This window comes from Podarcis pityusensis (assembly GCF_964106645.2).
Source record: "Podarcis pityusensis genome assembly, chromosome: W".
NCBI lineage: Eukaryota > Metazoa > Chordata > Lepidosauria > Squamata > Lacertidae > Podarcis > Podarcis pityusensis.
Window position 1 is genome coordinate 24879788 of NC_138045.1, and position 26170 is coordinate 24905957.

At 43.4% G+C, this 26170-nt stretch overlaps 2 long non-coding RNA genes and 1 pseudogene across 3 annotated transcripts in view; 2 read left to right on the top strand and 1 right to left on the bottom strand.

Annotated features, from left to right (window-relative positions):
• The window catches only part of LOC308467843, a 277660-nt gene that overhangs the window by 111748 nt on the left and 139742 nt on the right, over positions 1-26170 (top strand). The window lies entirely within an intron of this gene.
• Positions 2741-26170, bottom strand: part of LOC308467831 — a 702857-nt gene continuing 679427 nt past the window's right edge. The window contains exon 2 of the long non-coding RNA XR_013981326.1: positions 2741-3397. This is a non-coding gene — a long non-coding RNA (uncharacterized lncRNA). The remainder of the gene's footprint in view (positions 3398-26170) is intronic.
• LOC308467713 (glyoxylate reductase/hydroxypyruvate reductase pseudogene) lies at positions 9540-10651 on the top strand (annotated as a pseudogene). The gene has a single exon. The product of its transcript is annotated as a glyoxylate reductase/hydroxypyruvate reductase pseudogene (transcript).

Here is a 26170-nt window from a genome sequence, read left to right on the forward strand (position 1 = left end):
TGCTGCTATCTGCTTTGCAGGGCATTGAGGAGGCATCCTGCTAGCCAAAGGAGACATGTGCAATTCACATTTGTAGTGTTCTAAATATGTACAGCTCACTGGAAGGACAGATCCTGAAGCTGAGGCTCCAATACTTTGGCCACCTCAGGAGAAGAGAAGAATCCCTTGAAAAGTCCCTGATGTTGGGAAAGATGGAGGGCACAAGGAGAAGGGGACGGCAGAGGACGAGATGGTTGGATAGTGTTCTCGAAGCTACCAGCATGAGTTTGACTAAACTGCGGGAGGCAGTGGAAGACAGGAGGGCCTGGCGTGCTCTGGTCCCGGGGGTCAGGAAGAGGCAGACACGACTAAATGACTAAACAACAACAACAATTAATACCATGCCTACTTTGGATCTGAGAATTAAAAAGATAACCTGCCAAGAAGAATACACAGCTATTTCTCCCCCTCAAGATACCTTGTATTCCTCGACAGCCTCTTCCAGAGGAATCACCTCGTGGTGTTGGTGCTTCTTGGATCTGCCCCAAACCACACAGATGGGGGCTTCATCCTCCTTGCAAAAGAGTTTCAGGGTCAGAGAGGGGAATGAAGGAGAAGGACCCTACCAATATCAAATAGATCGTATTTGCCTTGGGGAAGGGATCGTTTTTCGCTGTATCGAATTGTATCCTTTTTGCTGTATCTTTCTCATTGACTTTAAGAATGGATCTGAATGTATTTTTCGACTCAAATGTATTTTTCCTCAAAATGCTGTACTTTTCTAAATGTATCCAAATGTATCCGAATGGGTTTTTGTATTTTCCCCCAATCTCATCGCCTAGAGAATGTTCCTTAAATGTAACAATCACTTGTTCCAAATGTATTTGATACAAATGTATTCGAGTGTATACTTTTATGGGAAAACGTAGCTAGGAAAATGTCGAGATATATATATATATATATATATATATATATATATATATGTATATACTGCTTATAGTGCCTTTGAACGGTCAACGTTCCACCCTCTATCCTTTCACGAGCTGCCAAAAACACTCTCCACACCACACTGCCATCTACTGGGTCTACAAATAATACCATCAATACACACAAATACAAGCTCTAAAATAAATTAGTTTTATTTTCCCATAAGTATGCAAACATAAGACTATAACACCCGAATTGATAGCTATGCAGAACAGGATTCCCCCCCCTCCATCGGATAGCTGCCTGCACGGCTGTCTTTGAGGGGGGTGAAGGGAGGAACGGGCAGGATCGACATCGGATAGCTGCCTGCCTGCCTGCCTGCCTGAACATGCTGTGCACCCGGGGGGCGCTGCGACCCTTGCCCATTGGGAAGGAACAAGACAGGAAAAGGAAGGAAATGGGAGAGGTTTTTGTAAGGCCCCACTTTTCACATGGTGTCCTGTTGTGTGGTCGGAAAGTACTCTTTATTGTTTGATTTGGGTTAATGTCAGAATAAAAGCGAGTTCCTTCAAAATAACACATTCCTTTTTATCTTACCAGTTTCTCATATTGTAAGAAGCGGAAGAAGAAACCATAGAGAGCATTCATATTTTCCTTCTGATCAATGAAGTCAAACGTTACAATTATCCATTTTAGAATGAGCACCTATAGAGAGAAGACAGATATCAGTAAGCCAAAGCAAGACCAAGACAACAAACCCCTTCTGGAATATGGTCAGCGTGTACAACATCTAGCTGAATCATCACCAGGATAACTAAGTCAGACTGGGGGAAATATCATTCTTCAGAACCAAGACATCATTACCATGCTTTCCAAGTTACCTGAAAGTCACTAGAACACTTGCGAGCACAGAGCCAAGACACAGCTGAAAGAAGAGAATCCTACAAACTTTGGGGTTTGTAGATGGTTGTAAAGGTTGCTGAAAGGTTTCTAGTTCACTAGTTGGAAACAGCTTCCAGGCTATGCGATGTCGGGAATCAAGCCTTTATCAGGAGAAACTGGCAACTCTCCAGGCACCCGGCTTGATCTCCTGTTGACCTCCCTGTCTGCATTCCCCAGCAGGATACAGGCTAGGTCGCGATAGGCGATCCTTCTCAGCGTGAGAAGAACACCCCCCCTCTTTCCTGCCCCCCCGGGCAGGGGAAAGAGATAGACAGAAACGTATTTACATTCCTTTATTTCTGTCTTTGCAGCGTTACAAAAAACATGACTGCTCTCTTCAAGCTCCAGCAGTCGAGAGAGAAACACTTCCTGTATAAGAGCAAAAGGAAGAGCTCATATTACACTCTGAGCTAATTCCGGTGCATTGCCCTGTGAGTTGACTGTCCCTCTGTTTCCCACGGAACAGTCCTAACATTCCATCATGTGCTGTTTTCAAGCTAGCAGCTCGCAGCTGCATTGCTTTTATATCGTAACATACTCCCCCATATGAATCAATGTGCGCTGCGAGCAAAGCTTGATCCAGAGAAGAAAACAAACAGTTGTTATACATATAACACTCCCCTGTTGTTTCAGTTCCACCCTTGGAACTACCCGCCACTGGTTTCCCCAGTGTACCTCTCTGGTTGTCTGACTTCCAAGGAATGGGTGCATCTGCATTTCCTTGGCTAGGGAATGTAGTGTTGTGCTTAGCAACTCCCTGTTGTGTCTTTGTCTCTGACTTAGAGACAGCTTTAACCTGTCTTGAGTTGTCAACAATAGTAACACACGCTAAGGCTGAGTTAGCAAACACTTTTGAATACCTCTTGGGTGGTACACCCTTTGTAACTCTCTCTTTTTTAAAAAACAAATAATTTTTATTAACAGGCCAATCACATCACATTGTTCAAATCACATTGGTTCCAAATTATACAGCCAAATTTTAAATTTTTTGGGGGTACCCATATATCAAGCTCCGCACGAGTCCAAAATTCCGGATAAGTCCAGACATCACTTATTTTACTGCATTAATTAATCAGTTCTATCCAGTTCACTCCGGATAGTCCTTTATTATTTTTCTTCATCTTGTTGTAGTCGTACATTCCTATCTTTGCGATCTCTGATTATTCTCACAAGCAGACTGAAAGCTGGCTTCTCTGTGTGGGTTTTATACTCTTCAGAAGCTATATCAGCCCAGGACAGCCTCTGTTTGACACCTCCGTAGACAGAATTCATCTTCAATTTGTCCTTTGTTTTTCCAGGCAAGCCTAATAAATAAAATAGATCAGGGGGCTCTGTCAGGTCAAACTTTCAATTCCGTACTCCTTCTCTTTCCGACATTCCTGATTCTCCTCCCCCTTCTCTCTTTCTCCTGCAGCCTGTCTTGGCGAGACGCCATTTTTTAACTGCGTCATAAAAATTCCTCACCGTTCATCAATCTTCTCTCCTATTGTATTCCACCTCCCACACAGTTCTTAAAATCCTGCTTATGTTTCTTAAAAAACGCAACGATCTTGTTTCTTTCTGGGGTGGAGGGTTATTTTTGTCACATCATATAAAAAAGAAGAAATAGTTTTTCCTCCACCCCCCCTTTGTTCCAAACATACAGTCTCTTGGTGGTGACACATCAAAAGATTTACTTATCCTTCCGTCGCTCTCGGTCGCAGAGATCCATTATTCAGCAGCCTTATCGTCGAGCTTTACTTGATATATGTGCTTCAACCTCATTTCCAAACATCTGTTTCCAATTATAATTCCGGGCTGAAGCAACTAGCACACGCTAATTGGAATCGGCGTCAGGAAGAGCTGACTTCACCGAGGGCTCGTGCCAAGTGTTCAGCACCCCCATCTCTCGGATCAGGGGGTGCATTGTGAACACCGCTGGCAAGACAGGGCCCCACCACATCCTGGTGGGGAGGGAAGGCTGCCTACTTCCCATAGCAGCCCCTAAACTACCTTGTGTGGGTCAGAGAGATGTTATTGTCGGCCATCTTCCAACGCGCCACCTAGTGGCCCCTCCCTTTGTAACTCTCTCAGACCTGCGTATAAGGTGCTGATCCTCTCTGCTCACTGGTTCAGTGTCAGGACTCTTTGGAGAACCAGTTCCAATAGTAAACAGTGGTTCATCCTTCACCTGTGAAGGTCTATCTATTGTGTGAGATTTCCTCTCAATGACTGTGTCAACTGAGCTCTTTGAGCTATCACTGTCACTCTCAGTACCGCTGTAATCAGTAAAATCATCATCATCATCTGAATTGTCTTCAGTGGGAAATGTGTGAACAATTACTCTCTCCTGTTCAGGAGCACTCTCTAGAAATTTTGTGAGAACCACCTGACCAGATTCAGACAAAATTATTCTGTAGAGACCCTTTTCATAACCCACAAAAATGCCTCTAGCATTCTTTACTCCACCTGGAGCATCAGATTTCACATGAGACCCAAAAACCTTAAAATGGGCAACAGAAGGTTTTCTGTGGAATAGCTTTTCAAAAGGAGAACTTCCCAAACCTTTGGAAACCTTTCTCAACCAAGAGTAACAATAACACAATAACGATTCCGCCCAATACTCATGTGGCAAATGTGAACTCAGCAATTGCACCTTCATGCCATTTTGCAATTCTTTGTTCACTTGCACACAGACACTTCTGTTCCATGCACCTGCTGAAACAGCAGTCTTGTGCCTTATCCCTTTCTTATCCAGGAAATCCTGAAAATCCTGTAAAAGAAAAACTGGCTTTTCATCTGTGAAAAGACAATCAATGTTAGCATCATGAACATTTTTAACCTTGTCACAAAACTCTTCAAACCTTTCTAAGGCTTCTTGTGGTTTGTGCATTATGTATATCCACACATAATGAGAGAAATAATCCACACACACAAGATAATATCTTGCATTGCCTCTAGATGGTGCTAGAGGACCAATCACATCAGCATACACTCACTGAATAGCTTTGGTTACTTTCGTCGTCTTCTGGACGTTTTTCTTCATACCTGCAAGAGAAATCATGTTAGACTCAGATGCATTACAACTTATGCAATCACTTTGATCAAAAGTCAACAAATACAGTCCATCTTTCTCTCTGGCAGAAAGATACAGCTCTCCATCTTTGAAGATTTTGCAGCTTTCTCTATCATAGGACAAAATCAGTCCTTTCTTTGCGATCTGCGAAACACTCAGCAGATTGAACTTTAAATCAGGAACCAAATACACATTGTTAATAGTCAAGTTCAGACTCTCAAGATACACATTTCCAAACCTGGTCGCTTCCAGCTCCTGGCCATTGGCCTGTTTCACAGTGAAGCTTTGCTTCTTAAACGTTGAAAATAGTCCTCGGTGCGACGTCATGTGTTGCGTGCAACCTGTGTCAAGAACAAAAGCGTTCTCTGTTGAAAATTCGGCTTTTGTTGACAGCAATGCTTTTGCAGGTTTCACCTGGGACTTGGTACGACTTTTGCCTGACGCCTCAGGCTTTGCAGAGCTCCCCTTAGCTCCTTTCTGTTGACGTGGCTTCTTACAATTCCGCTGAAGATGCCCAGTCTGTCCACAATTGTAACAACGGACAACGTTCAAAGCAACAGCCTGTTCTTCACTAGCAGTAGCAGTGGGGGTGTCAGAACTCCGAGCTTCTCTCCCCCTGTCTTTGACATCTATTGCAGCAAGGCGATCTTTCTCATTGAGAACCACCGAACAAATTCTCTCCACCGTAAGATCTCGGGCAGGTAGAGAACCAAGCTGACTTGCAACCGTTTTATAAGTCCAATTAAGGCTGTTAATAATCATGAAGCAGAATATCTCTTCCTGAAGAGGGAAATTGCGTTGCGCCATCTGCTGGCGTAAGAATTTCATCTCTGTCAGATGCGCTTGTACATCTCCCTCAGGCGCTAGCCTTAGATTAGTCAGTTTTTCAAAATGCAGCAACGCTGAAGAACCAGCATCTCTTTGATGTATTCTATGCAGCGTTTGCCAAATCTCACGCGCGTATTCCAAATCCTGAATATGCACGAGTTGATCATCTGAGATACACAGAATTATGGCCGCCCTGGCTCTCACATTCTGTGAATTCCAACCTGGCATTGGTGCAGCAGGGATGGGGTTATCAATCACCTCAAAAATCCTCTGATTCTGAAGCAGGGCTTTCATCTTTACAGACCATGAGGAATAATTGTCATTAGTCAGTGGAGGTGGGTAAGGTAAGCCTCCCCCCTTCTTGGTATCCATTTTGAATCCAAGTCTCAGCTCTCACTCTCGAGCCTGCACCTGGCAGCTAAACGCAGGCAGCTCCGGAAGGTCCCTCCAAGAGCAGTGAGACAACAGACAAAACAAACGCTGGAATTTTTTACCAGTGTTTTTCCAGCCTTTTACAGTCCCAGCCCCTCTTCCGTTGGCTAGTAAATTTCCACGTTCTTTCAAGCTAACTATCTCCGAAGTAGCTGAAAAGATTGACGTCTCGTTGCTTAGCAACTGGACTTGGCTTATCAAGCCTCAGGAATGCGAAATATACAGGCTGTTTCTCCGTGCTGTTTTCATCCTAAAGCAGACACTCAGTGAACCGAAGAATGCTTCAATTCGCGTTCACTCTCACAGCCATAAAATCACCATACCTTGAGGGAATCCGTTGCTCAGCAAAAACACCTCCTCCGGTGCTCAGCCGTCCTTGTAGCTTCCATCCGCCCGCTACCACATTCTATCTTTATCTCCTTGCAGAGGATGAAGTACGATCCATCAACCTCTCTTGCTGCTTTCATGGATCAAAACCATCCTCTGCTACCAGATGTCGGGAATCAAGCCTTTATCAGGAGAAACTGGCAACTCTCCAGGCACCCGGCTTGATCTCCTGTTGACCTCCCTGTCTGCATTCCCCAGCAGGATACAGGCTAGGTCGCGATAGGCGATCCTTCTCAGCGTGAGAAGAACACCCCCCCTCTTTCCTGCCCCCCCGGGCAGGGGAAAGAGATGGACAGAAACGTATTTACATTCCTTTATTTCTGTCTTTGCAGCGTTACAAAAAACATGACTGCTCTCTTCAAGCTCCAGCAGTCGAGAGAGAAACACTTCCTGTATAAGAGCAAAAGGAAGAGCTCATATTACACTCTGAGCTAATTCCGGTGCATTGCCCTGTGAGTTGACTGTCCCTCTGTTTCCCACGGAACAGTCCTAACATTCCATCATGTGCTGTTTTCAAGCTAGCAGCTCGCGGCTGCATTGCTTTTATATCGTAACATGCAGGACCAAGGTTGATTTGTAATTGTTCCTGTCTGCCTGCTTGCCATCGTGCATATTTGTAAGCCATTTCTGCCAAAATATATACATCTGCAATAGTAGTTTCTGGAAGCAGACCCTGCAAGAGTGCACACTCCATGAAGTCCGTACGAAGAGTGTTACGGAATGGGGGGGGGCATATGAACGAAGTCTTACTCTCGAGTAAGAGACGTAGAGCCCGAGGCGATGACCTCAAGGGAACCCTGCCACACTAGGACTCCCCTCGCCCCGTCACAACGTTGCACCAAGCACCACACAAAAGTCCAAAACCCATAGCTGTCAACTTACAGATTTGAAAATAAGGGACCAGCAGCCTTGAAAATAAGGGACAAGCAGCCAAAATAAGGGACCTGCAGCCTCACCTGTTCCAGGCACTCCAGTCTTCCTGTCCTCCTGCAGTCTGGTCAAACTCATGCTGGTAGCTTCGAGAACACTGTCTAACCAACTTTGTAACCAGAGGTTCAACTGAATAGAATCTGAATCACATGCACCACAAGGCCTATGCAGCCTCAACTTAAGATGGCTCCCCGGCCTGGCTTTGCACTGCAAAGTTTGCAGCAGCACGTGGAACAAAATGGCGTCCAGCATTCAAAAACCCCCTCAGCTTGCATTAACTAGCCACATACAAGGCATGCAAGCTCCACCCCCCAGTCGTTCTTAGACTTTTTATTGGGTGAGCAACACAGCCAAGCTACACAGTTGGAGCCTCCCTCCTCCCTGGCTAGCAGGAAGGGAGGGAGAGGAGCTGCTTCCTTTGAAATTTAAGGGACATCATTTAAGGGACATCCATCAATAAGGGACAGCAGCGGGACATGGCGCTGAAATAAGGGACTGTCCCTTCAAATAAGGGACACTTGACAGCTATGAAAACCCCGAGAAGAAAGCGCCATTTCTGACCCCGTATCCCGATGCTATACACGATCGATGTATTTGATAAATGAACAATGTATTTGCATGAGGATGCGCTCTAGCCAATCAGATGGCGTTGAATGTAGCCCTTCAGCCAATCGCAGCAATGCCATGGCTCTGCAGAGGCAGCTCATCTCCAGCTGTTTTGCACGCTCCACTGAGCGCTGACAAGGTGATGACAGCTCCCGCTGCGAGAACAACGGACTGAGTCAATCGAAACCTCGTTACCCTGTTAATCCAATCCAAACTAGATGTTGTTTAGTCGTTTAGTCCGACTCTGCGTGACCCCCTGGACCAGAGCACGCCGGGCACTCCTGTCTTCCACTGCCTCCCGCAGTTTGGTCAAACTCATGCTGGTAGCTTTGAGAACACGGTCCAACCATCTTGTCCTCTGTCGTTCCCTTCTCCTTGTGCCCTCCATCTTTCCCAGCATCAGGGTCTTTTCCAGGGAGTCTTCTCTTCTCATGAGGTGGCCAAAGTCTTGGAGCCTCAGCTTCAGGATCTGTCCTTCCAGTGAGCACTCAGGGCTGATTTCCTTCAGAATGGAGAGGTTTGATCTTCTTGCAGTCCATGGGACTCTCAAGAGTCTCCTTCAGCACCAGAATTCAAAAGCATCAATTCTTTTGCATCAGCCTTCTTTATGGTCCAGCTAGATACAATGTAGCAATGTCAGGCCAGGCCACTTCCGAAAAGAACCGTCTGTATTAAAAAAAACCCTAAAAACGCTTGGAAATTCATAGAAAACCACTGGTTTCACCGATTCTCTTCATTCCACCGCCAGTCTGCTTCGTTGGCCAAGGACTTGGGAACCCCTCGGTCCCCGCCAGAATTCCCCAAGCGGGAGGTCACCTACTCACAGGAAGGTACTTTACCCGTAGGTGACAATCGCTGGGCAAAAGCTCTCCTCCGGACTTACCCAGGTGGCAGACTATGCAAACCAAAGTTCTATTGTCCTCTTGCAGTAGGTGCTTAGAATGTACTTCCCAAGACATATCCTGTATTTGCATGTTACCCCAACACATTCCTCCTATCTTAAGCATGTATAACCCTCCTCTTTTCTGATGAAGTGGTGATGTTTAGCGAACTGTCTGCTGGGATAAGATAGGAACTTTTAAAAGTCCTTGTCACCCCGTTCTCGGGGTTCAATTCCTCTTTGAACCTGTTGCGCAATCAACTTTGGTCTCCGCTATTTGCTCCGGTTGGTGGCTGGACTCCTTCTTTGTTCCGCAGGGACCCACGGGCTCCGAGCAGCCTCCCACCTGGATTTTTCCGTAACAACAGAAACTCGACTAACCCTCTTGAGAGAAGAAAGGTGGCTTTTGCTCCCACTGCAATGTTGTAGTCTAAATAAGCACATCTTCCTACAAGTGAATAGTAGCCACCTATCTGGGGGGAAATAAAGTGGTATGCTGAGAGACAGTGTTACGGTGGAGAGCAAATCTGTGTTCCACAATCCGAACATCCAGAGAGAAACCAGATGTCGCCCGGAGTCGCCTTTGCAACGTGGCACATGAGAGCGGCGGCCGTGCAGAGACTCATGAAGGTCTTCGTGATGCGGAGGATCCCCCCGGAGGGGCTGGCGGCCTTGAGCCGGGCCGGAGACGTCCAGCAGTGGGATTCAGATGAACCAATCCCACAGTCTGAGTTGCTGGCGGGGGTGGCTGGCAAGGACGGGCTCCTGTGCCTCTTGTCTGACCGGATTGACAAGGAAGTCCTGGATGCTGCAGGACCATCCCTGAAAGTAATCAGTACGTTGTCCGTGGGATATGACCATCTTGCCATTGAGGAAATAAAAAAGCGTGGGATCCGTGTGGGATACACGCCAGACATCCTGACAGATGCCACGGCTGAACTCACAGTAGCTTTGCTCCTAGCAACGTCCCGCAGGCTGCCAGAATCTGTGGAGGAAGTGAAGAACGGTGGCTGGACCACATGGAAACCCCTCTGGATGTGTGGCTATGGACTATCCAACAGCACCGTTGGGATTATAGGGCTAGGAAGAATAGGGCAGGCTGTAGCACATCGTCTGAAGCCATTTGGAGTCAAGAAGTTTTTGTATGCAGGACGTCACCCCAAACCTGAAGCTGCTATGGAACTGAAAGCTGAGTTTGTGCCCCTTGCCAAGCTAGCGGAAGAGTCGGACTTTGTCATTGTGACATGTTCTCTGACACCTGACACTCAGGGGATGTGCAATTGGGACTTCTTTTGCAAGATGAAGAAGACGTCTGTGTTCATCAACACAAGCAGGGGCACTGTTGTCAATCAAAAGGACCTATACGAAGCTTTAGTCAATGGCCACATTGCAGCAGCGGGCTTGGATGTTACAACCCCAGAACCTCTGCCTACTGATAATCCACTTCTTTCCCTCAAGAACTGTGTAATTTTGCCTCATATTGGAAGCGCCACCTACGCCACAAGGAATGCCATGTCCGTGTTGGCTGCCAACAATCTTCTGGCTGGACTGAAAGGAGAAAGCATGCCAAGCGAACTCAAGCTGTGAGAAGCAAGACTGGAAGAGTTTTGAAGGATTTTTTTACTTTTTGCCCCAAATGGATATTAAATGGGACAAACTGTCTTTCAAATAAAGCATTAAAACAGTGGCAAAAAAAAAGAAAAAAAGAAACCAGATGGCAGCTTTTTTTTACTGTGTCCACAGAACTCAATGAAAGCCAACCAATGGTTTGGGTCAGGTTAAGTAGAAGCATGTTGAAATCTGCAGATGGCACAAAGTTCAGCGGCAGTAAATCAGAAAGAGGGGCAGTCAGCAAAGCTTGTTCTGGCACCTTAGAATTATTGTGTCTCTTCATTTTTTTCTTATTCCACGAAAGAAACACAAGACAAGGTCAGCTTTTTTCCCCTTTTCTTTTGCTAGTATTTTCCTGTCCTCCGATAATCAAGTTTGGTGCAGAAAAGGAATGGAGAGCTTTGTTGTTGTTGTTTAGTCATGTCCGCTTCTTCATGACACCCTGGACCAGAGCACGCCAGGCACTCCTGTCTTCCACTGCCTCACGCAGTTTGGTCAAACTCATGCTGGTAGCTTCGAGAACACTGTCCTCTGTCATCCCCTTCTCCTAGTGCCCTCCATCTTTCCCAGCATCAGGGTCTTTTATAATTCCTCACAGTAATCCCATCTGATCACTACATCTCTGGATATTTGCACTCCTACATAGGCTGAGCCTGTGACCTGGCTCAGGAACTAAGTATTTGTCATTACAAAAGACTGGCCAGGCTCCCCAGGGTACCCAATCAAGAGAGCACTAACAGGTAACCTGCCAGACAGGAGGTAAACAACGCACTCAGATGTCTGTTGCAGACCGCCCTTTCTGTGATGTAGGTATGATGTATCTGGGGGGTGGTCTTGTGCTACACCCTTTCTGTGATGTAGGTATGTTGTATCTGTTACGATATAGAAGCAATGCAGCTGCGAGCTGCTAGCTTGAAAACATCACATGATCTCAGCTGGGTTCTGTATATTCCTTCCTTCCACTTCTAAATTCGTAACTGTATTTAATTTTTGTCTTTTTTTCATTTGCCAAGCCAACAGTTTCCCACATTTGTTAGCCGACTCAAATGTCTTTTGTCTCATTTGTTTAATTTTCCATTCTATTTCCTGATTTGTCATTTTCATGTATTGTACTTGGTGTAGCTTTAATTCTCTCAAAATCTCTTGGGATTTTGGATTTGTTCTCAATCTTTTTTCACTTTCCTTTATTTTCTCCAATATTTTATCCTTCTTCTCATTTTGAATTCTCTTCTTTACTGCATTCTGTTGTATCAGGAACCCTCTCATAACCACTTTACTTGCGTCCCAGATTACTCTTTTTTCCACGTTGGTATTCATATTTATCTCAAAATAGTCTCTCAAGGTTTTTTGGGCCTTCTTTAACACTTCTTCATCTCTAAATAAGGTGTCATTCATCCTCCATCTAAAGGAGCCAGTTGGTATTAGTTTCATTTCCATCTTAACAGCATTGTGGTCGGAGCAAGTTTTCGGGCAGATTTCCACCTTTCTTGTCTTTGGTGCCATTCCTCTAGTTACCCATATTTGGTCAATTCTTGTCCATGTCATTTTGGCTTCAGAAAAGAAGGTTCCCTCTTTAGCCATGGGGTTTCTTGTTCTCCAAATATCGACTAAGTCCAAGTTGTCTGTCATCTCAAAAAAGGTTTTCGGTAGTCTACCATCCTTGGTGACTACCTGTCTTTGTGCCTTGTCCATATGTGTAGATACCACTCCATTCATATCTCCCATCAAAATCATGTTGTAATCTAGATAGTCCATCAGAGTCTCATGCAACTTCTTAAAAAATTCAGATTTCCCCTCATTTGGTGCATAAATCCCTACTATCAAAATTTTTTCTCCTTGTGTTTGAATTTCAATTGCCACAAATCTTCCTTGGTCATCTTTAAAAATAAATTTCGGTAGTAGTCTGTCCTTTGCATAAATCACAACTCCTCTTTTTTTTACTTTATCCGATGAAATAAACTCCTGACCAAGTCTTTTATTTATCAATAATTTCCTGTGTAACCTTGTTATATGTGTTTCTTGTAAGCAAATCAAGTCCAATTGTTCCTTTTTTAATAAATGAAACACAGATTTCCTTCTCTGGGGAGAGTTCAAACCATTACAATTCCAACTTAATAGTTGCAGGGCCATGATGTAATTATTTTAGTTCTCCTCCAACGGCACCCAGTGCCTGTTCCTGTTCCGTCGGTGGTATCACGTTTCTCAGGCGGTCTTTTAGTTCCAGTGATAGTCCTGGTGTATCTAAAGTTTCTCTTACAATTGCTCTTAACTCTCCTGTAACTTTCTTCTGTAGGTCTTCTCCGTGGTCTCTCCAAAATTTGTCTTTATCGTCTTCTGATCTTATTTTTATCTTCTTTCCTTTGTAACTAAAGGATAGGCCTTGAGGAAATTCCCACCTAAAGATAATTCCGTTACTTTTCAACAGGGTAACCAGGTCTTTGTAGTTAAACCTGAGGTCCAGAAGATGTTTCGGAATATCCTTGAATATCTCCACTTTTGACTGTTGTATTTCCAAAGTCTTCTGGAAATGCAAACTCAAAATCTTGTCTCTCTCTTCTTTTGTTCGGAGGGTGATCAAACAGTCTCTCACCCTGTTCTTTCTCCCTCCTTTTCCAAGTCTAAAAGCACTCACTATTTTAAAACTGTCTTTCCCCAAATCTGGATTCCAAAAATCTAGGAATTCCTGCGTAAGAAATTCAACTAAGTTGTCTTTCTCCACTTCAGGTACAGCTCTGACCCTTAAGTTCACTTGTTTCTCCTTCAACTCGATCATAGACAGGATTGACTTATGGTCTTCAAGTTGTTTATGTAGCGGTGGTATCTTCTCTTGAACCACTGTAACAGTAGCTGTAGCAATTTCTTTAGCCTCTTCGGCAATCTTACGTGTCGAAACAGATTCCTGTAATAATTTCTGAATAGTTTCTGTGTTAGTATTTACTTTCTGTCCCAGATTATTGATACTTGCCGTATTTTGGTTAATACTTGTCGTATTTTGATCAATCTTATCCGATGCCTCGGCTACTTGTTTACTTATTCTATCCAAAGATGCATTAATTTTAGCCAGTGCCTGAGCCAGGGCATCGTCACTTGCCATACCTTTAGTTTTAGGTTGTGCCGATGAGGTTGCTGTTGGAACTCCGGGGGGGCCAGATGTCGAAGCTCTCCTTTGCAATCCACCGTCTGTGCGATATACTCTGCCAGACCTTGTTGCTTGTAACAAGTCTATCTTCTCTTTCCCATCTGCCATACCCCTCTAGATAAAACTCAAGGTCAGTCACACAGTCAGAGTCAAAGTTGTTTTGGAATGGAAAGTTCCAGGAAAATAGTGTGAGAAATTTCCTCAGGCCAGCTGCAGTTGTAACTAGTTCCAAATTCCACTAGGGGGACACTGTAACAGTCATAAAGTTCTTAAAGTAATTTACTTCTCCCTTTAGTCCCCCAATTCACCAGAAAGATTAGAAATTGTTTCCAGAGGTACTTTAAACAGCTATATACACAAGGGCCACTGAAAGAAACTGATCTAGATCAATTTTTGAAAACAAATGGATTACAAAAAATCTCTCAAGAAAATAAATTAATGTTGAACTATAAAATAACTGAACAGGAGATAGAAGGTGCCATTCAAAACAAGCAATTGGGTAAGTCTCCAGGACCGGATGGACTGACTTCTAGATATTACAGATCCTTGAAAGAATGGCTAGTACAACCTTTGAAAGAGGTCTGTAATGAAATAATGGAGGGGAAAAGGGCACCAGAGTCATGGAAAGAAGCTTATATTACACTTGTACTGAAAACAGAGACTGAAAAGACGCAGCTTAAAAATTACCGCCCCATATCATTACTTAATGTGGATTACAAAATTTTTGCAGACATTTTGGCCAAGAGATTTAAAAAAGTGTTGATGGAAGAGATTCATAAAGTCCAAGCGGGCTTTCTCCCGGGTAGACACTTGTCTGACAATTTGAGGAATATAATTGATATTTTGGAAAAACTAGAAGTGAACATAAATACTAAAGCAGTTTTGATACTTGTGGACGCAGAGAAAGCCTTTGACAACATTTATTGGAACTTTATGAAGAAGAACCTACAGGGTATGGGGGTAGGCCAAGGCTTTGAAAACGGTATAAGTGCAATTTATTCAGAACAAAAGGCTAAATTAATTGTAAATAATGTGGTGACGGAAGAATTTAAGATAGAAAAAGGGACACGACAGGGGTGCCCAATCTCCCCACTGCTTTTTATATCGGTCCTGGAGGTCTTGCTGAACATGACTAGAAGGGACCAGTTGGTTAAAGGTATAGAGGTCGGAGCTAAACAGTACAAATTGAGAGCATTTGCAGATGATTTAGTATTGACGTTACAGGAGCCAGAATCTAGTACTAAAAGGGTTTTAGAACTGATTCAAGAATTTGGTCAGGTTGCAGGATTTAAATTGAATAAGTTAAAACCCAAGGTTTTAGAGAAAAATTTAACAGCAATGGAGAGAGAGAGGTTTCAGAATGTGACAGGTTTAACAGTGGTTAAGAAAGTTAAATACCTGGGGATTAACATGACAGCAAAAAATGGGAATTTATTTAAAGATAACTATGAAAAATGTTGGGCTGAAGTGAAAAAAGATTTAGAAAATTGGTCAAATTTGAAGCTTTCACTGCTGGGTCGTATTGCTGCGGTAAAAATGAATGTATTGCCTAGAATGTTGTTTTTGTTTCAAACATTGCAAATTGTGGACAAAATGGACGGTTTCAAGAGGTGGCAGAGAGATATTTCTAGATTTGTCTGGGAGGGCAAGAAGCCTAGAATAAAATTTAAAATACTAACAGATGTAAAGGAGAGAGATGGATTTGCCCTGCCAGACCTTAAACTTTATTATGAATCAGCAGCTTTTTGCTGGTTGAAAGAATGGCTGCTTCTTGAAAACACTGACATTTTGGATTTAGAAGGTTTTAACAATGTATTTGGATGGCATGCATACTTGTGGTATGATAAGGTCAAAGCACATAAAGCATTTAAAAACCATATTGTCAGGAAAGCTTTATTTAATGTTTGGATAAGATATAAGGATTTATTGGAAAATAAAACCCCAAGGTGGCTGTCACCGATGGAAGCGAAAGCCTTGAAAAAGCTCAATATGGAGGTCAAATGGCCAAAATATTGGGAAATTTTGGAACAAGAAGGAGACAAATTGAAATTGCAGAGTTTCGAGAAATTAAAAAACAAAGTGAGAGATTGGCTTCATTATTATCAGATAATGGAGGCATATAAGTTGGATAAGAAAATTGGCTTCCAGGTGGAAAAATCAAAATTAGAAACAGAACTGTTAGAACCCAAAACTAAGAATTTGTCAAGAATGTATAACTTGCTGTTGAAATGGAATACTCAGGATGAAACGGTGAAATCTGCTATGATTAAATGGGCACAAGATGTTGGACATAATATTATGTTTGCTGACTGGGAACAGTTATGGACCACAGGTATGAAGTTTACGGCATGTATTGCCTTAAGAGAGAATATTATGAAAATGATATACAGGTGGTACATAACCCCAGTCAAGCTTGCAAAAATCTACCATTTGCCTGATAATAAATGTTGGAAATGTAAAGAAACTGAAGGTACTTTTTTTCACCTTTGGTGGACGTGCCCAAAGATTAAGGCTTTCTGGGAGATGATATATAATGAATTAAAAAAGGTATTTAAATATACCTTCTTGAAGAAACCAGAGGCCTTTCTCCTGGGCATAGTCGGCCAATTGGTGTTAAAAAAGGACAGAACTTTCTTCATGTATGCTACAACAGCAGCAAGAATACTCATCGCAAAGTATTGGAAGACACAAGAGCTACCCACACTGGAGGAATGGCAGATGAAAATGATGGACTACATGGAATTGGTGGAAATGACTGGCAGAATCCGTGACCAGGGAGAAGAGTTGGTGGAAGAAGATTGGAAGAAATTTAAAGATTATTTACAGAAATATTGCAAAATTAATGAATGTTAGAGTGATGTTGGATTGAAGTTAACTGGCTTCTAGCTGTACAGGCTTCAAAGTCATAAATATATCAAGATTAAGGATTAGGATTAAAAAGGTTAAAAGAATGGAAAAATTGGTTTTTAATAGGTAAAAACTTAATGTTACAATATATTAAGATTAAGGATTGGGATTAAAAAGGAGGGAAAGAAATTGCTGGACTAACAAACTGAATTGGAATACAAAAGAGGGAGGTATGAGGAGGTCTGGGAAACAAGTAAATCTAAAAAAATTTATGAAAAGACGGAATTGTTTTTTAACTGTTTTTCTTTTTTCTTTTATCTTTTTGTATTTTGTATTGTGTACTTTTTTTCTCTATTTTCAAATTTTTCTTTTTTATCAATGTGATTTTATTCCTTGTGAAACTTCAATAAATATTAATTAAAAAAGAAAAAAGAAAACATCACATGATGCTGGGACTGTCCGTGGGAAACAGAGGGCACCGGAATTAGCTCAGAGTGTAATATGAGCTGTACAGGAAGTGTTTGTCTCTTGACTGCTGGAGTTTGAAGAGAGCAGTCATGTTTTTTGTAACACTGCAAAGACAGAAATAAAGGCATGTAAATACGTTTCTGTCTATCTCTTTCCCCTGCCGGGGGGGGGGCAACAAAGAGGGGGGGTGTTCTTCTCACGCTGAGAAGGATCGCCTATCGCGACCTCTGCCTGGATCTTGCTGAGGAATCCAGACAGGGAAGTCAACAGGAGATCAAGCCGGGTGCCTGGGAGAGTTGCCAGTTTCTCCTGATAAAGGCTTGATTTCCGACATCTGGTAGCATGGAGCCGATGGCATCGATCCATGAAAGCAGCAAAAGAGGTTGATGGATCGTACTTCATCCTCTGCAAGGAGATAAAGGAAGATATGGTAGCGGGCGGATGGGAAGCTACAAGAACGGCTGAACACCGGAGGAATCATTTTTGCTGATAAGCTACGAGCAACGGAACCCCTAAGGTATGCTGATTTATGGGCTAAAAGAGTGAACACAGAATGATTCTTCTCTGGTTCACAAAAGCTGCTTTTTTTGGGCGGGGGGAACAGCACTGCGAGAGAGCTACATTCTTAAAATTCCTTAGGCTTGATAAGCTTTGCTATTGCTGGTCAGCCAAGTCCAGTTGCTAAGCAACGAGACGTCAGTCTTTTCAGCTACTTCGGAGATAGTTAGCTTGAAAAGGAAGTGGAAATTTAAGAAAATAAAGAGGGAAAGAAATTGCTGAATTAACTAACTGAATTGGAATACAAAAAAGGGAGGTAAGAGGAGGTCAGGGAAACAAGGAAATGAATGTAAGGCATGGAAAGATTGATGTATTTTTTAAAGTGTTTTTTATTCTTTTTTCTGTATTTTGTATTTTTCTTGTATTTTTACTTTTGTCTTTTTTTGTTTTGTTTTTTCTCTTCTTTATTTATGTAATTCTTTTCTTTGAAACCTTAATAAATATCATTTTTTAAAAAAAAGAAAAAGAAAAGGAAGTGGAAATTTACTAGCCAACGGAAGACAGGCTGGGACTGTAAAAGGCTGGAAAAACACTGGTAAACCACAGGTATGAAATTCACGGCATGTAATGCCCTAAGAGAAAATTTAATGAAAATGATTTATAGGTGGTACATGACACCAGTCAAGCTTGCAAAAATTTACCATTTGCCCGACAATAAATGTTGGAAATGTAATGAGACTCAAGGTACATTCTTTCACCTTTGGTGGACATGCCCAAGGATTAAGACATTCTGGGAAATGATTTATAACAAAATGAAAAAGGTATTTAAATATACCTTCCTAAAGAAACCAGAGGCCTTTCTCCTGGGCATGGTCGGCCAATTGGTGCCAAAGAAGGATAGAACTTTTTTTATGTATGCAACTACAGCAGCAAGAATTCTCATCGCAAAATATTGGAAGACACAAGATTTACCCACCCGGGAAGAATGGCAGATGAAGGTGATGGACTATATGGAATTGGCGGAAATGACTGGCAGAATCCGAGACCAGGGAGAAGAGTTGGTGGAAGAAGATTGGGAAAAAATTAAAGATTATTTACAGAAATACTGTAAAATTAATGAATGTTAGAAAAATGTTGGAATGAAGTTATATGACTTTAGTAGAAATGTTATAAGGAATTAAGTATAAATAGATTAATAGAAAATTAAAGGGAAAAATAAGGTTAAAATGTGTTAAGATAATTATAGGATAGAAAACAGAGGAAGATGGAAAGGAATTGCTGAAACAATTAACAGAAGTGGAATACAAAAAGGGAGGTGTGAGGAGGTCACTGAAATAAGTGAATGAAAGATAAGATATTGAAATTGTTTGGTTAGTTTAATGTGTTAGTGTTTTGTATTGTTTTTGTATTGTATTGTATTGTTTATTCTTTTTTTGTAATGTTTAAATCGTTGGAAAAGTAATAAATATTATTTTTTTTTTAAAAAAGGAAAAACACTGGTAAAAATTCCAGCGTTTGTTTTGTCTGTTATCTCACTGCTCTTGGAGGGACTTTCCGGAGCTGCCTGCGTTTAGCTGCCAGGTGCAAGGCAGTAAACAACCCAATAGACTCTTAGATTTTACAGGCTCGAGAGTGAGAGCTGTATCTTTCTGCCAGAGAGAAAGATGGACTGTATATGTTGACTTTTGATCAAAGTGATTGCATAAATTGTAATGCATCTGAGTCTAACATGATTTCTCTTGCAGGTGTGAAGAAAAACGTCCAGAAGACGACGCAAGTAACCAAAGCTTTTCAGCGAGTGTATGCTGATGTAATTTGTCCTCTAGCACCATCTAGAGGCAATGCAAGATATTATCTTGTGTGTGTGGATTATTTCTCTCATTATGTGTGGATATACATATTGCACAAACCACAAGAAGCCTTAGAAAGGTTTAAAGAGTTTTGTGACAAGGTTAAGAATGTTCATGATGCTAACACCGATGAAAAGCCAGTTTTTCTTTTACAGGATTTTCAGGATTTCCTGGATAAGAAAGGGATAAGGCACAAGACTGCTGTTTCTGCAGGAGCATGGAACAAAAGTGTCTGTGTGCAAGTGAACAAAGAATTGCAAAATGGGATGAAGGCACAATTGCTGAGTTCACATTTGCCACATGAGTATTGGGCTGAATATTTATTGTGTTTTTGTTACACTTGGTTGAGAAAGGTTTCAAAAGGTTTGGAAAGTTCTCCTTTTGAAAAGCTATTTCATAGAAAACCTTCTGTTGCCCATTTTAAGGTTTTTGGGTCTCATGTGAAATCTGATGCTCCAGGTGGATTAAAGAATGCTAGAGGCATATTTGTGGGTTATGAAAAGGGTCTCTACAGAGTAATTTTGTCTGAATCTGGTCAGGTGATTCTCACAAAATTTCTAGAGAGTGCTCCTGAACAGGAGAGAGTAATTGTTCACACATTTCCCACTGAGGACAATTCAGATGATGATGATGATTTTACTGATTACAGTGGTACTGAGAGTGACAGTGAATTAACACAGTCATTGAGAGGAAATCTCACACAATGGCTAGACCTTCACAGGTGAATGGTGAACCACTGTTTACTATTGGAACTGGTTCTCCAAAGAGTCCTGAGACTGAACCAGTGAGCAGAGAGGATCAGCACCTTATACGCAGGTCCGAGAGAGTTACAAAGTGTGTACCACCCAAGAAGTATTCAAAAGAGTTTGCTAACTCAGCTGTTGCATGTGTTACTATTGTTGACAACTCAAGACAGGTTAAAGCTGTGTCTAAGTCAGAGACAAAGACACAACAGGGAGTTGCTAAGCGTAACACTACATTCCCTAGTCAAGGTAATGCAGATGCACTCATTCCTTGGAAGTCAGACAACCAGAGAGGTACACTGGGGAAACCAGTGGTGGGTAGTTCCTGTTAGGATATTTCCGTTCCACCTTAAAAGGGAGCAGGATGTTTGTGTCACAGCCTGCGTATTTCCTGTTCACAGGATGTTTCTGTTGTGTCTTTGCTTTCGTTCTCTCTCTGTGTCTGAGACACTGAAGCAGGCAGTCATGCTTTCTTTGTTCTGATCAACGCTGAATAAACTTGTAAATAATGCTCTCCTGAGTGCATTTTTCGCTGTGCATTATCTGCTGATAGAGCGTGCATCAGCTCTGGAATGTGGCAAGCTATTTCTGGAGCTCGTGTCGCTAATTGCTGATACTGCGTGTCTACAGGAGATCGATAGATCGTCCGGAGGCGACGTGGAGTCATGATGGACTTTGTCTCCCTGGCAGTATCCCAACAACAGGTTATGGGCCCAGATTCACGGCACTTACAGGAGAGTAAGACTGCGAGAGAGGTATGTGGGGGGAAAGCGAAAGTGAGGCTTTTCGTTGCCACGGCAGAGTCTCTTTGAACTCCGGCCGGCTAATTGGCCTGGGAGTCGAGACAAGCAGAACTCAAGATTTATGAGCTGCCGAGATAAGAAGTCTCTGAAGTGAATAAAGCTCACGGCTCAAGTAAAACCCTGGAATGGAGTTTTTACAAGCTTCTGAAGCTGCTCAGTGCCCAAAGTTAAATGGGCACAATTATGAGACCTGGGCTGTGTGGTGTGAGAGTTTGTTGCGACAGTTTGGAGTGTGGCATACTGTGTGTGAAGCCCCTCCAGTTCCTCTGACAGATAGATGGAGGGCCCAAGATTCAAAGGCCATAGACGTAATAGTCTTGTCCGTCTCTCTGGAGGAACTAGCTACACTAGCTGGCAATGCGACAGCACATCAGATGTGGAATGCTTTGAAAGTAGCCCATCTGCCAATCATCCCAGCCCAGAGTTTGACTGCGTCGGAGGTCCTGGCTGTTTCCCAGAATGCGAGTGTATGCAGGGATGCTGAGGGCACCGGTTGCAAGCTGCAGGGGGAGCTGACTGTGATGTCATCCCAGGCAGCATTCCAGCCTCCAGGGGGAGCCAAGGAGTCGGCAGCTGAGAGCTCTGTTTCTCATGGGAGCCAAGGTCATCCTCACAGATACCGGAAGGCCAGAAGTAAACAGAGACAGTTGCCTGCAGATGGCCCAAAGCAGAAGGGGGGTGAAGAGCCCATGCCAGTGGAAAACAAGGCTTTGTTTGCTGGCACAGCTTCACCAAAGGCTAAAGGCAAGTTTGATGGCCAGGAGCAGGGGGGCAAGCAGCAAAAGCCCACGCCGGTGGAAAACAAGGTTTTGCTTGCTGCAAAAGCTGCTCCAAGGGCCAAGGCCAGATTTATTGTAGATTCTGGATGCACCCGCCATCTGGCAAAAGATAAGCATCTGTTTATCTCCTTCAAACCTCAAGACGGAGAGATCCACCTGGCTGATGGAAAGACGTTGCGAATTGCAGGAGAAGGGACTGTGAAACTGGCGAGTCTGCACACTACCATCAAAGATGTACTTTATGTTCCAGGTGCTGCAGACAATTTGCTCAGTGTCCCACAGCTGACTGGGCGTGGTTTTGAGATTTCCTTCAAGAGGAGCTTCTGTATCATCAGGAAAGGCAAAGAGGACATTTTGCATGCAAAGTTTATGGATGGCTTATTCTGTATAACTTATGATGACAATGGTGCTGTTGTGTCTAATGTTGATTCTTGTTGTGTTGCACAAACTAACAAAGTTCTTCATGCAGGATGTATTCACAAGGCACATCGAAGATTTTGTCACATCTCTTGGCAGGCACTGGCCAAGATGCCTGGATTGGTTCAGGGTTTGAACATCAAACCCTGTAAGTTTCACATGAAATGTGTATCTTGTGCAGAAAACAAGGTGAAGGTTGCTCCAAAAGGCAAGGAGTCTAGCAGGCAGGCTTCCAAACCCTACCAGCTAGTCCATGCAGACCTGGCTGGTCCACTTGCGCCTTCTTTGGGTGGAGCAAGGTACTTCATGGTTCTAATTGATTCTTTTTCCAGGTACATTCATGTGTTTATGCTCGAGCAGAAATTGCAAGCGTTTCCTAGGTTCAAGGCATTCTGTGCTTGGTTGGAGAATGTTCACAGTAAGCGTATCGGCTGTCTCTTTACTGATCGGGGCTGGGAATTCACTTCTCAGCAGTTTGAAGCTTTCCTGACTGAGAAGGGAATCCAGCATGACTTGTCAACGCCCAGATCGCCATGGATGAATGGACTTGCTGAGCGAGCAAACCAAACTTTGCTTCAAGGCCTAAAAACCTTGTTGCATGATGCCAATCTCCCTGAGAAGTATTGGGGGGAGGCTCTGTCCACGTTTGTTTACACTTATAATCGCAGACTGTCATCACCTATTGGTTGTACTCCCTATGAGAAAATGTTTGGGAAGAAACCTTACGTCAAGCACATGAGAATCTTTGGTTCTGACATGTGGGTAAACACCCCACAGAGCAACAAGCTTGGGAAGCGTGGGGCACATGGTTTGTTCATGGGGTACGAAAAAGGTGCATACAGGGTATGGATGACTGACTCTAAGTCCATTAAGTTCACAAAGAGTGTTGAGTACAATCCTAAGTGGGGGGAAAATGTGAGAATTTTCCAGAGTTACCCAGAGGAAGATGAAGATGATGTGAAAAAAGCAGATGATGCTAAGGAAGCTGAGGAAGCTGAGGATGATGATGATCAGAGTTCGGATTCCAGCTCAGTGGGCGGCGTTGCTGCTGGTGTCAGCGACAGTGATGACACAGCAGACTACAAGAGCGCAAAGGCCTCAGTCAGACCATCTGATGCGTCTGACAATGAACTGGAAGAACCACTGTTCACCATTGGTCACTTTTCTCCTAAGAAGGAGGAGATGAGTCCAGAAGACTTGTGTCTAGTACGCAGATCTGAAAGGGCGACCAAAGGCAGACCTCCAAAGAGATTTGCTAATGAGTTTGCTAAGACGGCAACTGCTGTTCTTAGTAGCTCAGAGAAGGTATGGGAACCTTCAAGCTTCAAAGAGGTTCAGGAGTTAACCTCCAAAGATGCTGAGCCTTGGCTTGATGCCATGAAGGCTGAAGTTGATTCCTTGAACAGGAACCAAACTTGGGAGCTGGTACCGGTAGTCCCAGGAATGAGACTGGTTGGCAGCAAATGGGTCTTCAAGGCCAAGACAGACCAGAATGGCAAGGTAGTCAGACACAAAGCCAGATTGGTTGCCAGAGGTTTTTCACAGGTACCAGGACAGGATTACCACGAGACCTACTCACCCACCGTCAAGTATGAGAGCATTCGGCTGATGCTCAAGATCGCTGCGGAGGAGAAACTGCATGTTTCCCATCATGACATTAATACAGTTTTTTTCTACGGGGTTTTGGGGGAGGAGCTGTATATGCTTCCACCTGATGGAATGCAGATACAGAAGGGAATGGTCTGTAAACTGCGGAAATCCTTATATGGTCTCAAGCAGAGTGCCAGGTGTTGGAACACAAAACTCACTGAGACATTGCTTTCTCTAGGTTTTCACCAGGGCAAAGCTGATCCATGTGTGTTTGTCAAGGAGGAGGGGCAAAACAAACTGTATTGTTTATGTTTTGTTGATGATCTTCTGATGTTTTGGAAGAATCAGGCTATGTACCAAAGCACCCTAGCTCAGCTGAAGGAGCACTTTGACATGAAGGATCTTGGTGAGGTATCCAACTATCTTTCTCTGCAGGTGGAGAGGGACCAAGCAGGTAATTTTCTGGTACACCAAACACAGAAAATTGCTGATGTATTAACCAGGTTGAATTTGGTTGATGCAAACCCAGCAGACACACCTGTGGTGACAGGTTACCAGGTAGATAGTACTGCTGAAGCGTTTTCTGACGCTACTCTGTACAGATGCATTCTAGGCAAGTTGAATTTCATTGCTAGATGTTCAAGACCTGACATAGCTGTAAGCACTAACCTGCTTAGCAGACATGCCAACAATCCTACTGTTCAGGATTGGAAAGCTCTGAAGCGCATAGCCCGCTATTTGAAAGGGACTTTGCACTACAGGCTGAGGTTCACCAGTCAGAAGACTGGAGGTCTTGAAATCTTTGCAGATGCTAGTTTTGGAAGTGACACCACGGATGGTACAAGCACTTCTGAAGTATGCTACATGTACAACCACTGTCTGTTTGACTGGCTGTGCAAGAAGCAAACGACAGTAAGCCTAAGTTCCTGTGAAGCAGAACTCAATGCTCTGTCATTTTCACTCATGGATTGTGAATGGTTGATGCAACTGTTTAAGGACATCAGAGTTTCTGTGAAATGTCCTATACAAGTATATCAAGACAATAGATCCTGTTTGGCTTTGCTGAACTCAGAGAGTTGCAAGCAAAGAACCAAGTACTTGCAGATTAAGCTACATCGTGCAAGAGAGTGTATTCAGAAAGGACTCATTCAGGTGTCCTACATGGCAGTAAATGAAATTCCTGCTGATCTGTTGTCTAAGGTTGTTAACAGAGAACAACTTAAGGTTTATGTACAGAGATTGCAATTGGGTTGAACCACAGGTACTACAGGTTACACGGAAAGGGGGAGGATGTTAGGATATTTCCGTTCCACCTTAAAAGGGAGCAGGATGTTTGTGTCACAGCCTGCGTATTTCCTGTTCACAGGATGTTTCTGTTGTGTCTTTGCTTTCGTTCTCTCTCTGTGTCTGAGACACTGAAGCAGGCAGTCATGTTTTCTTTGTTCTGATCAACGCTGAATAAACTTGTAAATAATGCTCTCCTGAGTGCATTTTTCGCTGTGCATTATCTGCTGATAGAGCGTGCATCAGCTCTGGAATGTGGCAAGCTATTTCTGGAGCTCGTGTCGCTAATTGCTGATACTGCGTGTCTACGGGAGATCGATAGATCGTCCGGAGGCGACGTGGAGTCATGATGGACTTTGTCTCCCTGGCAGTATCCCAACAGTTCCAAGGGTGGAACTGAAACAACAGGGGAGTGTTATATGTATAACAACTGTTTGTTTTCTTCTCTGGATCAAGCTTTGCTCGCAGCGCACATTGATTCATATGGGGGAGTATGTTACGATATAGAAGCAATGCAGCTGCGAGCTGCTAGCTTGAAAACATCACATGATGTTGGGACTGTCCGTGGGAAACAGAGGGCACTGGAATTAGCTCAGAGTGTAATATGAGCTGTACAGGAATTGTTTGTCTCTCGAATGCTGGAGTTTGAAGAGTGCAGTCATGTTTTTTGTAACACTGCAAAGTCAGAAATAAAGGCATGTAAATACGTTTCTGTCTATCTCTTTCCCCTGCCGGGGGGGCAACAAAAAGGGGGGGTGTTCTTCTCACGCTGAGAAGGATCGCCTATCGCGACCTCTGCCTGGATCTTGCTGAGGAATGCAGACAGGGAGGTCAACAGGAGATCAAGCCGGGTGCCTGGGAGAGTTGCCAGTTTCTCCTGATAAAGGCTTGATTTCCGACAGTATCTGGGGGGTGGTTTTGACTCCAGGGCGGGCAATTTAAAATGTCTCTATAAGGGCAGGCACATCTTTGTTCGGAGTCCTCCTCCTTCTCCTGCCTGTGGGGGGAGCACCCTGTTGCAACAGTTCAATAAAGATCAGGCTTACTAGCTGCTTTGCTTCTCAGTATTCTCTGCTTGGCCTCTGTTATTTTCTCCGACCGATGGAGAACCTATAAGGACTCTAGAAGGGCTCTTGTGTTCCCCATAAGGGAATAAGGGCAGATTTTGCTTTATT